Raw genomic sequence first — 12,572 nt, forward strand, 5'->3', positions numbered from 1 at the left:
AGACGTATACTGGATTATGGTTTTAAATCATGCCTGTGATTCATTCGGACAATTTCTGTTAGGCTTAGGGAGAGTAATGCTTGTTATTTATTTGTGCAGGTGCCTTGCAAATGGTAACCAGAGTGTAACACTGATAGTCATGCTTCACTGCATGTGTGAAATTTAGAAAAGGGAATTAACAACTGAAACAAGTGCTCCCACTTCAAGGATAATATTAAAGAAATCTAGCTTTAAGTCCTAACCTTCTACCCATAATTCCTGCCAGGAGGCTTTGAAGTCTGATTCTAAAAAGGCTGTGAAGCTTTGAAACTGAAAACAGCTTTTCACAGGTATTAGTATGATAATGAGGAATCTATGTTACACATAATTTTAATTTGAAAGTTTAGATGACACTTTTCTTAATTATATTGAGTGTTTGACATGAAAGTAAATTAATGGCAAATTGATTTCTACCATCTGTTATGATTAGCACCAGGAAAATTTCAAACATTTTATTCATTTTTTATATTATTATTACCTAAAATAGATCTCCCTTTCTTTTTTCTTTTTGTTGTTGTTGTTGTTGTTAGATTTGTCTGGTTGCATCTTTCTAAGAAATAGGACAATGCTTTTGCCAAACCTTCCCCTGGTGAAGAACAGAGAGGCCAAATCAGTTCTTTGGGGACATGGGAGAAATTCTGGGACTCCAGGGCCAGAGGAATGTTGGCTCTGCGTGTGTTCGTGGTTCAGCTCATAGCATGGAGTACAGTCAGTGCTATGCTTTCAAAAGTGTTAAGCACTACAGACTGTGCAGAACATTTTGGGTGTAACTGTATGAGAAAGGGAGAGAATGCCACTCCATACACTCAATCCTCTACAACAAAGAGAGAACTGGGAGCAAAGAGCATATGGATTCAAGTTTGTCATTACTCCTTACTTTTAGCCAAAGCTTTAAGCATCCCAGCCTGAGATCAGTGCCAAGTATTAACATCCCACAGTTTTATAGACAGGTTAATGGAAAGACCCCTTAGAAATGTTCAGCCTTTTTTTGTGGTTGTGTTTTTTGGTTGTTGTTAGTGGTTGGTTGGTTGTTTTAGTTGGATGGTTTGGTTTTGTTTTTTTTTTTTTTTTGGAAATTGCTTCCTCCTCTGAACAGCGCAGCTTTCTATATAAAGTATACAATTCATATTCAACACATAAGAAAGCAATGAGAATGAATTATGGCAGTAAAGCAATGGGGCTATTTTAGAATGTTAATGTTTATTTGCTTTCACAATTTGAAAAAGTTGGACCAAGTCTGAGATATTTCAAAGACAAACACAATTTCCCATCTAGAGCTAACGCCCACTGTCATGGCTTCTGTCACTCAGTGGGTACACTTAATTCAAAACTTAGGACTCTATTGCACGCACCAAGCACATGCTATTACTGGGATTCAGTAAAAGTTAGGGCAGACTGTGCACACTTTGTTAAGCAGTGTTGATTTTAAAATATCCGCATTCCTATGTCCATAATAGGACACGTGATACAGGTGGGTCAGGTATGGTGCTAGCTCGTGATAGCCCAGGAGTAAAATATACTGCCATATTATATTTCTTGAGATAATGTACCTTAAGGACACTTCTTAAAATAATGTGAATGCTCTAACAACACTGTTCTCTTTCTTCATTTTACTAAACAATGTGGAGAGCTACTATGCTTGCGCTGCCTTCTTTACATTGTCTTTGGCCAATGTTTTTCAGATCATCTGAGAGAGAATTATTTAAAAGAGATTCTTTTAAAGAACTTGCAGAAGAAATAGGCACTGCACAAAGGCAGAGCTGAGAGTCCTGCAGCCAGCAGTGAGCAGGGCACTTACTGCTATCAGCCATTAGTGCTGTCCAAAAAGATTTTGACAGTTTCTTCTTTCTCTTGTTCCATGCTACCTGAGCCTTCCCTCCACAAGTGCTGTCCACGTCATAGTAGTAGGCAGCGTTTGCAATTTACAGAAATGATAGAGGTTGGGATCTGTGGTTCTGCGGGATTCCAAATGGGATTCAGTCTGAGCCCCTGGGAAAATAAATTAAAAATGGAGCACAGTTTGTGAAGATAGATTATTTCCCCCCAAACCTCTAAGAACTGTGAGACATTATAAAGATATCACTTTTATGAAAGCATCAACTAGTCTTAAGAATTTTCTTGGGAAGATCATCCCTCAGTGCTCACTCAACAGCAAATTGTTTTCCACCTGCTTCTTCTCTCACCAACCCTGCTCCCAGATTCATAATTGCAGTATTTGCTTCCCCACCTACCATCAAATCTGGGGATCAGTTTTCCTCTTTAGCCCTTGAGCACCAGCAACCTCTCAGGCTTGCCTGACACTTCAGGACCTTCTCCGTTCTGGGCAGTCTTTAAACATATTAATAAAAACATCATTTTTTAAAAGTTTCTGGGCACACTCTTAAATCTCACTGCATCTTGACAATGATAAAATTTTATCTATTGTGTGAACACAGATATTTGGCATATAAACAGCCCTCAGGAGGCATATATTAATGCCTTTGATTTATTCTGCAATGACAGTTTGAGCTACATGGACGGTAGGTTTATGTAGGTTTGTGAAGAGAAAAATAGCAGTTTGCAAATGATGTTACATTGGATGACATCTTTCCAAACAAATTAATTTAGCTCTGCCAAACAGCAGTGAAAAAAAAAAAAAATCAGGTGATCTCTTTATGAGAAATATCCTTAACAACCTATTTCATTTCCAGATAGCTCCTAAAAGTGAATATAACTTTCAGACCACTTTATGATTTATCATATCCACAAAATAATAATTTTAAATCCCTTTTCCCTTGAAAGTCTCTCCAATTACGTGGGTGGAAAGATTGAATGAGGGAACCAGAAATAATTTCCATTTGTCTCTTTCCCATTTTTTTTTCACATTTAATAAATGGATAATAGTTGTGCTTAGATAGAAAAATTAAAATGGTACTTATGAACTAATTTTCTCTATTATGAAAATCTCATAACTGATTTTACAGCAAGACAAAGAAAATAGGTTTAAATTCTATGATTAATTTTTTTTTTTTTTTTTTTAGCATTCTCTTGTAGTCTCTCTTATATATCCTTGCTGCTCACTGGCACAACATTGTATTAGGTGATATATTGATATAATTCTTGCATACACTTTCATGTTGCACAACAGAAAGGAGGTCTAGTGCCAGATAGCTTGGTCAAAACTTCAGGAAAAAAGACCTGACCTTCTCAAATAGGTCCCAGGTTTCTGTCTGCCATCAAACACTGGAAGGACATCCAGCAGGTAAACCAGGGGAATCCTCTTCGTTTTAACTTTATGAATTCATCTGTTACCACATTAAGACATCTTTCTTATTACCTCTTCAACAGACTATCCTATGCTTTCCATCCTAATAACAGAACCATAGAATCACAGAATATCGCAAATTGGAAGGGACTCATAAGAGTCCAACTCCTGGCTCCACACAGCACCACCCAAAAATCAGACCGTATGTCTGGGAGCAGCGTCCAAACTGTCCTTGAACTCCAGCCCTCAGGGCCGTGCCCACAGCCCCGTGCAGCCCGTTCCATGCCCACCGCCCTCTGGTGCAGACCCTTTCCCTCACCCCCAATGCCCTCCCCTGACACAGCTCCATGCCGTTCCCTCGGGCCCTGTCACTGTCACACAGAGCAGAGCTCAGCGCTGCCCTCCGCTCCCTGTGAGGAGCTGCAGCCGCCATCAGGCCTCCCCTCAGCTCCTCTGAGCTCCTCTGGGCTGAGCCGCTCCTCGTACATCCGTTACTATTTTTGTTGCCCTCTTTTGGACACTCTCTCATAGTTTTACGTCCTTCTCATATTGTGGCACCTGAAGGATGCTTGAGGTGAAGCGGAGGAGCAGAGCGGGACAATCCTTTCCTTTGTGCCAACCATCCTTGTGGTGACTTGCTTTGTGAAACACCCACATCAGAGAACCCAGTCATGGCTTTGTAATGATTAAAATTTTAACTGGATAATGATGTGAGAAAATATGGATCATGTTTTTATTCCCATAAAATGCAGGCAAAAACTGCTTTTAACAGAAGAAACAGATTTTCTATGCTTGATTTCCATGATTGGAAATGCGTCCACCCCAAACTGGGAGCAGCTGTGCATGTACAATACATCTGCACACCATTTGTGATGTTCTGCTATAGGGTTTCCCTCTCCCAGACACATAGCATGCAATAAAAGACTGAAGGGATGACATCTAGAGACTTATTTTTGCAAAACTCTTTTGATGTCAAATTCTGGGGGGATAGTATTTGAAATGTTAGAAGTTAGCAGAAATTATGAACTGATTCTGCTTATCTACTTTGCATCTTTGGCATAAATATAGCTTATCCTTCCTACGTCAGAAAAGTAGACAAGTAAAAAATGAAAGAAGATGCTTCCAGCCTCTTCTCAGTGACTTTAACCAGAATAGCATCTGAATTTTTATGACTGACTGCTCTGACCTCTATAAGCTACATAGAAACAGTCAAGAAAAAAACAAATCTTACTCTCCCAAGTCTATCTTTATGGGGAATTTAGATCATTATTCTCACTGGGATTTACTTTGTCTCGGGCAGAGAAATAAGGAAAAGATGCACCTGCATTCAGGGTATATCTGCAAAACACTGTCAGGCCAGTAGCCATATAAGGAAACACAGATTCATTTCCTTGGTAATGATCTTCTGAATAAAAGATTATTCTATTGTACTCGCATTATACCTGTATTTCTAAAAGGTTATGGATCTTGACACTCAAGGTGGCCATCAAAGGCAAAACTGTCATTTTTACTTACTGATTCTCTTGTCGAATAATGCCATAATATTTGATTGCAAATCCTTGAGGGAATACAAAATCCCAAAGACTAAAATTTAGTGCTGAAATGATTTTTAATGCACAAGAACCAACTGCAGTGGTCCACACTCCAAGGCCAAGTTTTTCTAGCAGTTGTTTTCATATAAATTCAATATTGGAAGCTGAGCTGTTCCTATTAAACTCATAGTTCTGTGAACATTTGTTGGTCTGATAAATACTTTGCCTGAATTTGGACTGGAAGCCATTTGATCTCATCAAGAAGGTGCTATCATCAAAGTCATGATTTTGTAGATTAGGTTTCTCAGCATCTAGTAAGTTGTGAACCCTCAGGCGAGGGCACTAATGGCTACATCTGTATTAGCAAGCATCTGCAGACTATCAGTACTAGATCTATGGAGGGAGACATGACAACATAGTCTCTGCCATCCACATATCAGGAAGCATTCAGCACCCTTTATCTTGTCGCATGGACTGCATGACAATATATGACAGAAGTGCATGAGAAACATCCTTGGAGAATGGCTCCCTGTTCAGTTGCATCTGAGAGGAATCCCATTCATACACATGAAGATTATTCCACGACATGAAGTCATACACAGCAAGAGTAGGAAAGTGAGAAATTTGCTTTAAAAGTGCACTCAGAATGCTCCCCATACATGCAATCTCCCTCTTTTCTCAACTTAATTCTACAAGCCTACAGGAAACACTCTTTTTTGAAACGTCTCCTTTTCTTTTTTTTTTTTTTTCAGTTTTAGTTGAAAAATCCTGACAGATACAGGGTCCTAGTCTGGCACTTGTGTTCAAAAGTTGCTAGAGGGAAAATGAAGCATGTATACACAAAGTAATACCACATATTCTAAGTAGATTAACAGGCAACAGTACTGTTACATAGGTTTTCTTGTCACACACACGAGCATAATGTGAATTAACTCTTAGGGCGAAGATGCCAACTTGTTTCAATGTTGACTAACTTCAGAGCAGACACGGTGTTTTTTCCAGATCAGAGATTTGAACTCTTTTGTTTATGATGTGTGAACTCATTTAACTGAATTGATCTGAGAAAGACTCCTGATTAAAAAGATTTTGCTGGGGATAAGCTGTTTATTATGCATATCCACAGCTTCCCACAGAAACTCATTCGCAGCACCCTGCCGTGGCAGAGATTAGTCAGTATGCTGTAAAGCTGCACTGCTGGGACCATATTTGCATTATTAAATGAATTAGAGTATTATTTCAGAAAAAGCAGTCACGGAACTGTGATCACCACCCCAGAACCAAGTCTGATGTGTTCAGCGTACATCACAGGACATCTCAGTGTTTGGAAAGAGGTGCATCCTCAGGCACCTATGCAGCCTTTCAGACTTGCACTGGAGTCTACAAAATACAGTAGAAGAGAGCCCTCAATAGAAAAATAACGTTCATAATCAAGTATTTGCTATGATAGTTGCTGTTTATAAAACTTTACAAAAGTAAGTTTTTAGTTTTTTTCCCACTGCACAAAGTGTACAGCCAGTTCTTCTCTGGGAATTTTTATCTTCTTCTCGATGCAAGTTTAAGTAAATGAAACCATCTTTTTTAGCTTGAACTAATGGATACTAGGAGGACTCATGCAGCCAGTGCTATGTTTGTTTTGGGGGACCATATAAATAAGCTGAAGCACTTCACCTTATTATTTTTCATCTTGGCCATCTTATGTCATTTAACCTTTTCCAGTCCTTCAGAAAGTGGATTTGAACATAATTGTAGTAAGGTAACACGTGTGACTTTGAGTCAATGTCAATCACATGTGACTTGGAGCCTTCATATGTTCAGTGCAATTAGAAAAGTAATTCTCTACTTCTTCTCATCTCCTGACCATTACCTTTGAGCCTCTATGCATGATTTACTCACAAGCCAAGAAGCATGCAGAGTGTAGCTTGTGGCCACCAATAGAAATGACAGCCTGGCCTCTTACCTCTGCTCTGAACTGCCAAGAACATTTTGAGAACTAAGCTGGAGTAAGCTATGTTCTGGGGCTGGTAGTACATCTGGGCAATGCATTAGGGCACATGCTTTCACCCAGGTGAATGTTCAACAGGTCAGGCATCGTATCCTGTAATTCAGGCAGACTGAAAAACCATGTGAGGAAAAACAGGAAAGTGAATTGCAAGCATGTACTGGGTGTGTGAAGGGGTTAAGAAATGATTGGTGACCAAATGCAGCAAACTGCTAGGTTTTGGGGTACCAATTCTGGGTTCAGTGTCATCTTAGGGAAAAATAAAAAATAAATATTTAAATGACAGAATCCCACACTCCAGAAATGCAAAGTCCCTGTCTGAAATGAAGACAGTTTTTACCCCTTATGGTACCTACTATTGCAAGCAGTGACATAAACTTTGCTCATATTTTCAAGGTTTTCATGATAATAATAATAATCCAGTAGACCCTAATGTAGTAAGATGTAGATCCTAACTATTGCCAAACTTTGAAAAACAGCTAAGTCAGCAACATGGTCCCAAGCTCTTCCCTGGGCTAGTGTGGACATATGTGATCTTTCGAGTAGCCAGCTGAGTCTGTCAAAGTGATAAAAGTAAAAAGAGAAAAGGAGAGGAGAGGAGAGGAGAGGAGAGGAGAGGAGAGGAGAGGAGAGGAGAGGAGAGGAGAGGAGAGGAGAGGAGAGGAGAGGAGAGGAGAGGAGAGGAGAGGAGAGGAGAGGAGAGGAGAGGAGAGGAGAGGAGAGGAGAGGAGAGGAGAGGAGAGGAGAGGAGAGGAGAGGAGAGGAGATTGTTTTTTAGCAATAGCAAAATATGAAGTCAGCTGATTGCATCTTTAGTCCTGCTGAATATACACTGGTAAAAAAAATATGCTGAGTTTTTCAAACCATTATCTATGACAGTCAGAACTGTGCCTTTCTCACTCTTACAAGGTTGTATGAAAGTGCAAGAAAGTGTACTCTGGCTCAAGACGCTTACAACTCCCTTTTGCTGATTAAAAGTGGTTTTGCACCAGTGCCAGATTTCAAGTTGGTTTTGAAGACAACTACAGTTTCTTACTTGAAATGAAGGACCAATGGCTTAATATTTAACCTGTAGCTGTTGTCAGCTATTTAACCTTGTCCAGAAATGAATAGGTAATTCCTCCTTGCTAACGAAACTTTAGAAAATCTTAAAATGACCTTGTGCCAATTTTATGGTGGAAAGTCACAGTTCAGTAAAGCTACACAGCTAACAAGTACTGACCTTTTGTTCCTAGCCACTCGAATACATTAAAATCTTACTGAAATACAATCATGCAATGTTAGACCAAAAGGGTAGGAATGGATAGATATTCTGAACTGAAATAAGGAGAAAAAACAAAAGGGCTGTAGTGAGGATCAGACAGACACAGTCAGAGGGAGTTAAGCCCTGTTTTTGTGGCAGGCCTGAGAAAGAACAGTTCTAATTTTATCTCACTGATTCTTGGCTGGTTGTAACATTTTTGTTATCAGAACAGACTTTATTTGGACAAAGAGTGACTAAGAAGGGGTGATTTATTCACATTAACAGACGGTCACTACTAATGACTCATTAACAAATGATCAGAGAGGGTTTGTAACCCTGCAGACCTGTGAGGATTCGCAGAACAACCAACCTCAAGTCTGCCTTTAAAAATTTGTTTTAGGAAAGCAAGCCAGATAAGGAGATTGTTGGTTATTAAGCACTTAGAAGGACTAGTGGAGATGCCTATTCAAGGAATGTGAAGATTGAGATTTCTCAACCTCCTTGAAGTGGTATTAAATGTGAGACTGTGCTGCAAATCATGGGCAAAGGACCTTGCACGGTCCTCAGCCCTTAACAGCCTGGAGGTGCCAGCCTCACTACTCATGCCTCCAAAAGAAATAAATGACATTTTCTGAAATGCATTCTCATACCACAGAATCTGTCTGTAACACTGAAGACTGTACCCTGTGAAAGCTATAAGGAATAATCTTTTTAGCACAATGCTCTCCTACATCCTCACAGTAGTTTTAACAGCTGGACTCATCTGGGCAAGAAATCCCACTTCTTGCATATCCTGGTACTGCAGACCTCCTGGTTTCCACAAAATGCCATCCGTGCAAAACCATGCCACTCTCTTTAGAGAAGCAGAAAGAAGCTGCACCGATCCTTGCAGAGAAAACTTCATTGCCTTCTGACTCATCATAAAACAAGATTTGCTTTTGTGCAGAATCGTTCTTGAGAGCACATAATCAGGCGGGACTTGAAATTTTGGTGCAGCATTATCCACTGAGAACAGCTTACAGTCTCAGCCATAATTTTGTTTTGAAATGTTTAATTTCATTATACTGCTCTGTGTCTCTGGACTGAATTAGGTCCAAGTGAGCTGCTGTCCTCTTCTTCTGTAACCATACAGGCCTCACATCTGCCTTAACCACAGCAGGGGCTCTGTATTTTGAAATACATGAATCTAGCTTTGATCTCCTAGCTCTTGTAAGTGCCAGTCTTCAGAGTCTCTTCAGAAGTCTCTAGGAGCTTCTGTAAAGCACGAAGTGTCTGAGTGTTTCTTCTGATCAGATGCTGAAAACAATGCAGCTCACGAATTCTTCTGGAACAGATGTCTTCCATCGTCCTGTTCACCCTTCTTAGGGCTAACAGTCTAGTCATTAATTCCAAAAAAGAATTAAGACTGTTATAGGCCTCTTTAATTTGCACCCAGCTCCTTATAATCCAAAATAATTGTTCCAGAAACCAAAAATAACTGACGCACATATCCAGCTGTCCCTTTGTTTTACCAGGGGTGACCTCAACGCTAGTGGAGACAGAAGAATGCAGCACTATTTTTTGCTAAATAACAGTGTCCCATCATATTCCCTCCCCAGTTATAAAATTTGCTTTGTCTGGCCACCTGGAATGAGTACCCAGCAGTGGTTGGAGCACATTTCACATGGTTTGGTTTAGTTTCATCCAAAAGGAAGCTGCTCTTAGGAACCTTGGGAAGATCCAGTTTATAACACTCCAAGTTATCTCTCTGGTGCAAATAAAAATGTAGTAAATAGGCACAACCAGGAGGATCATTTCAAAACCATAATTCTGATCGGAACTGTAGCATTAGTGACAACATATTTTGAGTGAGTCTGCTTCTGTCTGGGCTTAGCGAAGCAGAAATAGGCTTAAATGATATTTTAAAAAGGGAAAATTCTGATGCAGTCTAGCCTTTGAGGGATGATGAGAACTTAAAAGTGCCAGCACTCCCTTCTGGCAGAAATTTTTTTTCACCATGAGTACACTCTGTTCTTAGTTTTAAGGAACTTTTTTTTTATTTCATTCACTTGTTAGAAGGCCATGGAGAAATCTGAACCAGTTAATCAAAAACTACTGGGATGAGCTTGGCCAAGCAATACCAACCAACCAAATTGCTGACTAAATCTTGTTTTAGGCTGGAGGTCTGCCTGACGGAATGAAATCTTGTAAAAATATCTGAAGGCAAAGTCTAGGAAAGAATACCCTTTTCTGTTTTTCTGTGCCTGCTCTGAACTTCATGTTTGAAATATAAGGTCATGGGTGTGGAGCTGTATCTATCTGCCATTGCCTATTAAAGACTGATGCTCTCCCACACTTTTGTTTCAGCATTTGTAATCCAGTGAGGGAAATGACATGCAAGAAAGAAACCTTTCAAAGGATACATGAACAGAAAAGTTATGCTATTTGAAGTCAGTGTGTTTTATTGCAAACATGCAGTGTACTGTGGGAAGGGTAGAAACAAACCAGCCCTTCTGGTTTCTATAATTCAAGCTTTGACTTTTCAAGAACTTTATGGAAATTTCATAGCAGGCTCAGCATTCTAAAAATAAAGGAGAACTTCAGCCACTGAGGGGCTTACTTTGTCAGTGCTGTATTCTCCCCCACATACTGCGCAGAGAATTATGGCCTTTTGAGGGAACTGAAAGATCTGGGATCCTTCTGAGCCAGGACAAAGGCCGAGATTCAGAGACAGCAGAGGTAAAGCACATCTTGCAAATTACTCCAAAATGGAAACTCCTTCTCTTTTCTAAAGACTAAAAATAACTGAGAGATGTATAATGAATGCTGACTCCTACACAGATTTCTAAGTGTTTGAATCCTGAACCCCAAATTTCATTCATTTCGTAGCAAACTTCATATGGAAAGAATTTCAGCTGCTGCTGAAAAGTAAGAAGATATATTAGCTTCTCCCAGAAAAGCTCTGCTCTACTTCCAAGACCTTCAGATAAAGTTAATCTTTATAAAGATTTTGCTATTCTGTTTAAAATTTCAAATATAGCTATATGTGATGCCCTTCTATCTAATGGACGTGTACACAGGCACTAAAGAGGTGAGTTAGGGATGGCGGTTTCCCTCAAGTACTTGTTTTCTTGAATATATACATATATACATGATGGTAAAGACTTTAAAAATGATTCAAGCTTCTCATTAGCAAAAGAAGTCATATTTAATACATGATTACAAGCAGAATATTCTAGTATCTGTCTGAATAAATTCAGTACTTCCATCTAACTGCTCAAATCATATGCTGTGCGGTACAACAAAATATATGTAACTGATAACTTTTGATATGAAAGTTACATTAATAAAAAATTATTGTAGACCAGAAATTCTAGAAATTTCAGGATGTGTTTCACCTTGTCATGAGAGTACACAGATATTCTAAGTTTATTCACTTAGAATGTTTATTCACAGTGTGCAATGACACTGAAAGGAGACTAAAAACTTGTCTGTTTTCTAGAATCACTTCTAGATCTTAGGTGAGGATTTCTCCATTGCACTCTTTGAATTGTTTTAAGATGATGAAGGTGTGGATGATGGCAAACAGCCTTTGGTGACTGAACACTTTTTTTTTTTTTTTTTTTTTTGCACTATACTAGAAGTCTTTTTCTTGTGTAATCCTTGAGCAGTTTCACTTTATATGCCGAGGTTTCTGCACCTGCACAGAAGTGCTTCCTGGTGTTCAGATGAAACTTCTTGCATTCCAGTTTGTGCCCATTGCCTCTTGCCCTTGCAAAAGGGACCACTGAAAAGAGCATGGCTCCATACACACAGAGGGTGGTGACACACTGGAACAGGTTGCCCAAGGAGGTTATGGATGCCCCATCCCTGGAGGTATTCAAGGCCAGGCTGGATGGAGCTCCAGGCAACCTGGTCTGGTGATTGGTGATCCTGCATATAGCATTGGAGTTGAAACTAGATGATCATTATGGTCCTTTTCAACCCAAGCCATTATATGATTCTGTGATTCTATGATTCTATGATCCTCCTGAATCTTCTTCGATAGTATCAATGACCAAGGGTCTTCCAAAAGTGCAATTTTACTTCTTGTATGTATTTTGCACGGTAAAGTCATTGTTGTTTTTTCTTAGCCAAGTGGAACTGCTCTCCAGTCAGCTCATTGCAAAAAACATGCAATCTTCTTGTCATTTGAGAGTGTTCATCCCATGCCCCAGACCCAGACGTGGCATTTTATTGTGAGAAACTGTTCATAAGTACCACAAAAATAAAAAGATGTGTATGAAAAAGAACAGAAGACATGAGACAGCTGTAAAAAATAATTCTGCAGCTGTTCATCACAATTTCCAGCTCCACCATTTCCCCCTACTTCATAACAGCTGCATAGACCTTGTGGCAGATTTTCAAAATCTTCAATAGAAGCTGTTTTACCCTGAGAAAAAAATTGCCATTTCATTCTTCCAGCTTCAGAAGAAAACATCATCAGCTTGAGCTAGGTTTAACCCACAGTCTCCTAATCCTGAGAAGGCTCTCTAA

This window comes from Phasianus colchicus, chromosome 3 (genome assembly GCF_987193195.1).
Source record: "Phasianus colchicus chromosome 3, bPhaCol1.hap1.1, whole genome shotgun sequence".
NCBI lineage: Eukaryota > Metazoa > Chordata > Aves > Galliformes > Phasianidae > Phasianus > Phasianus colchicus.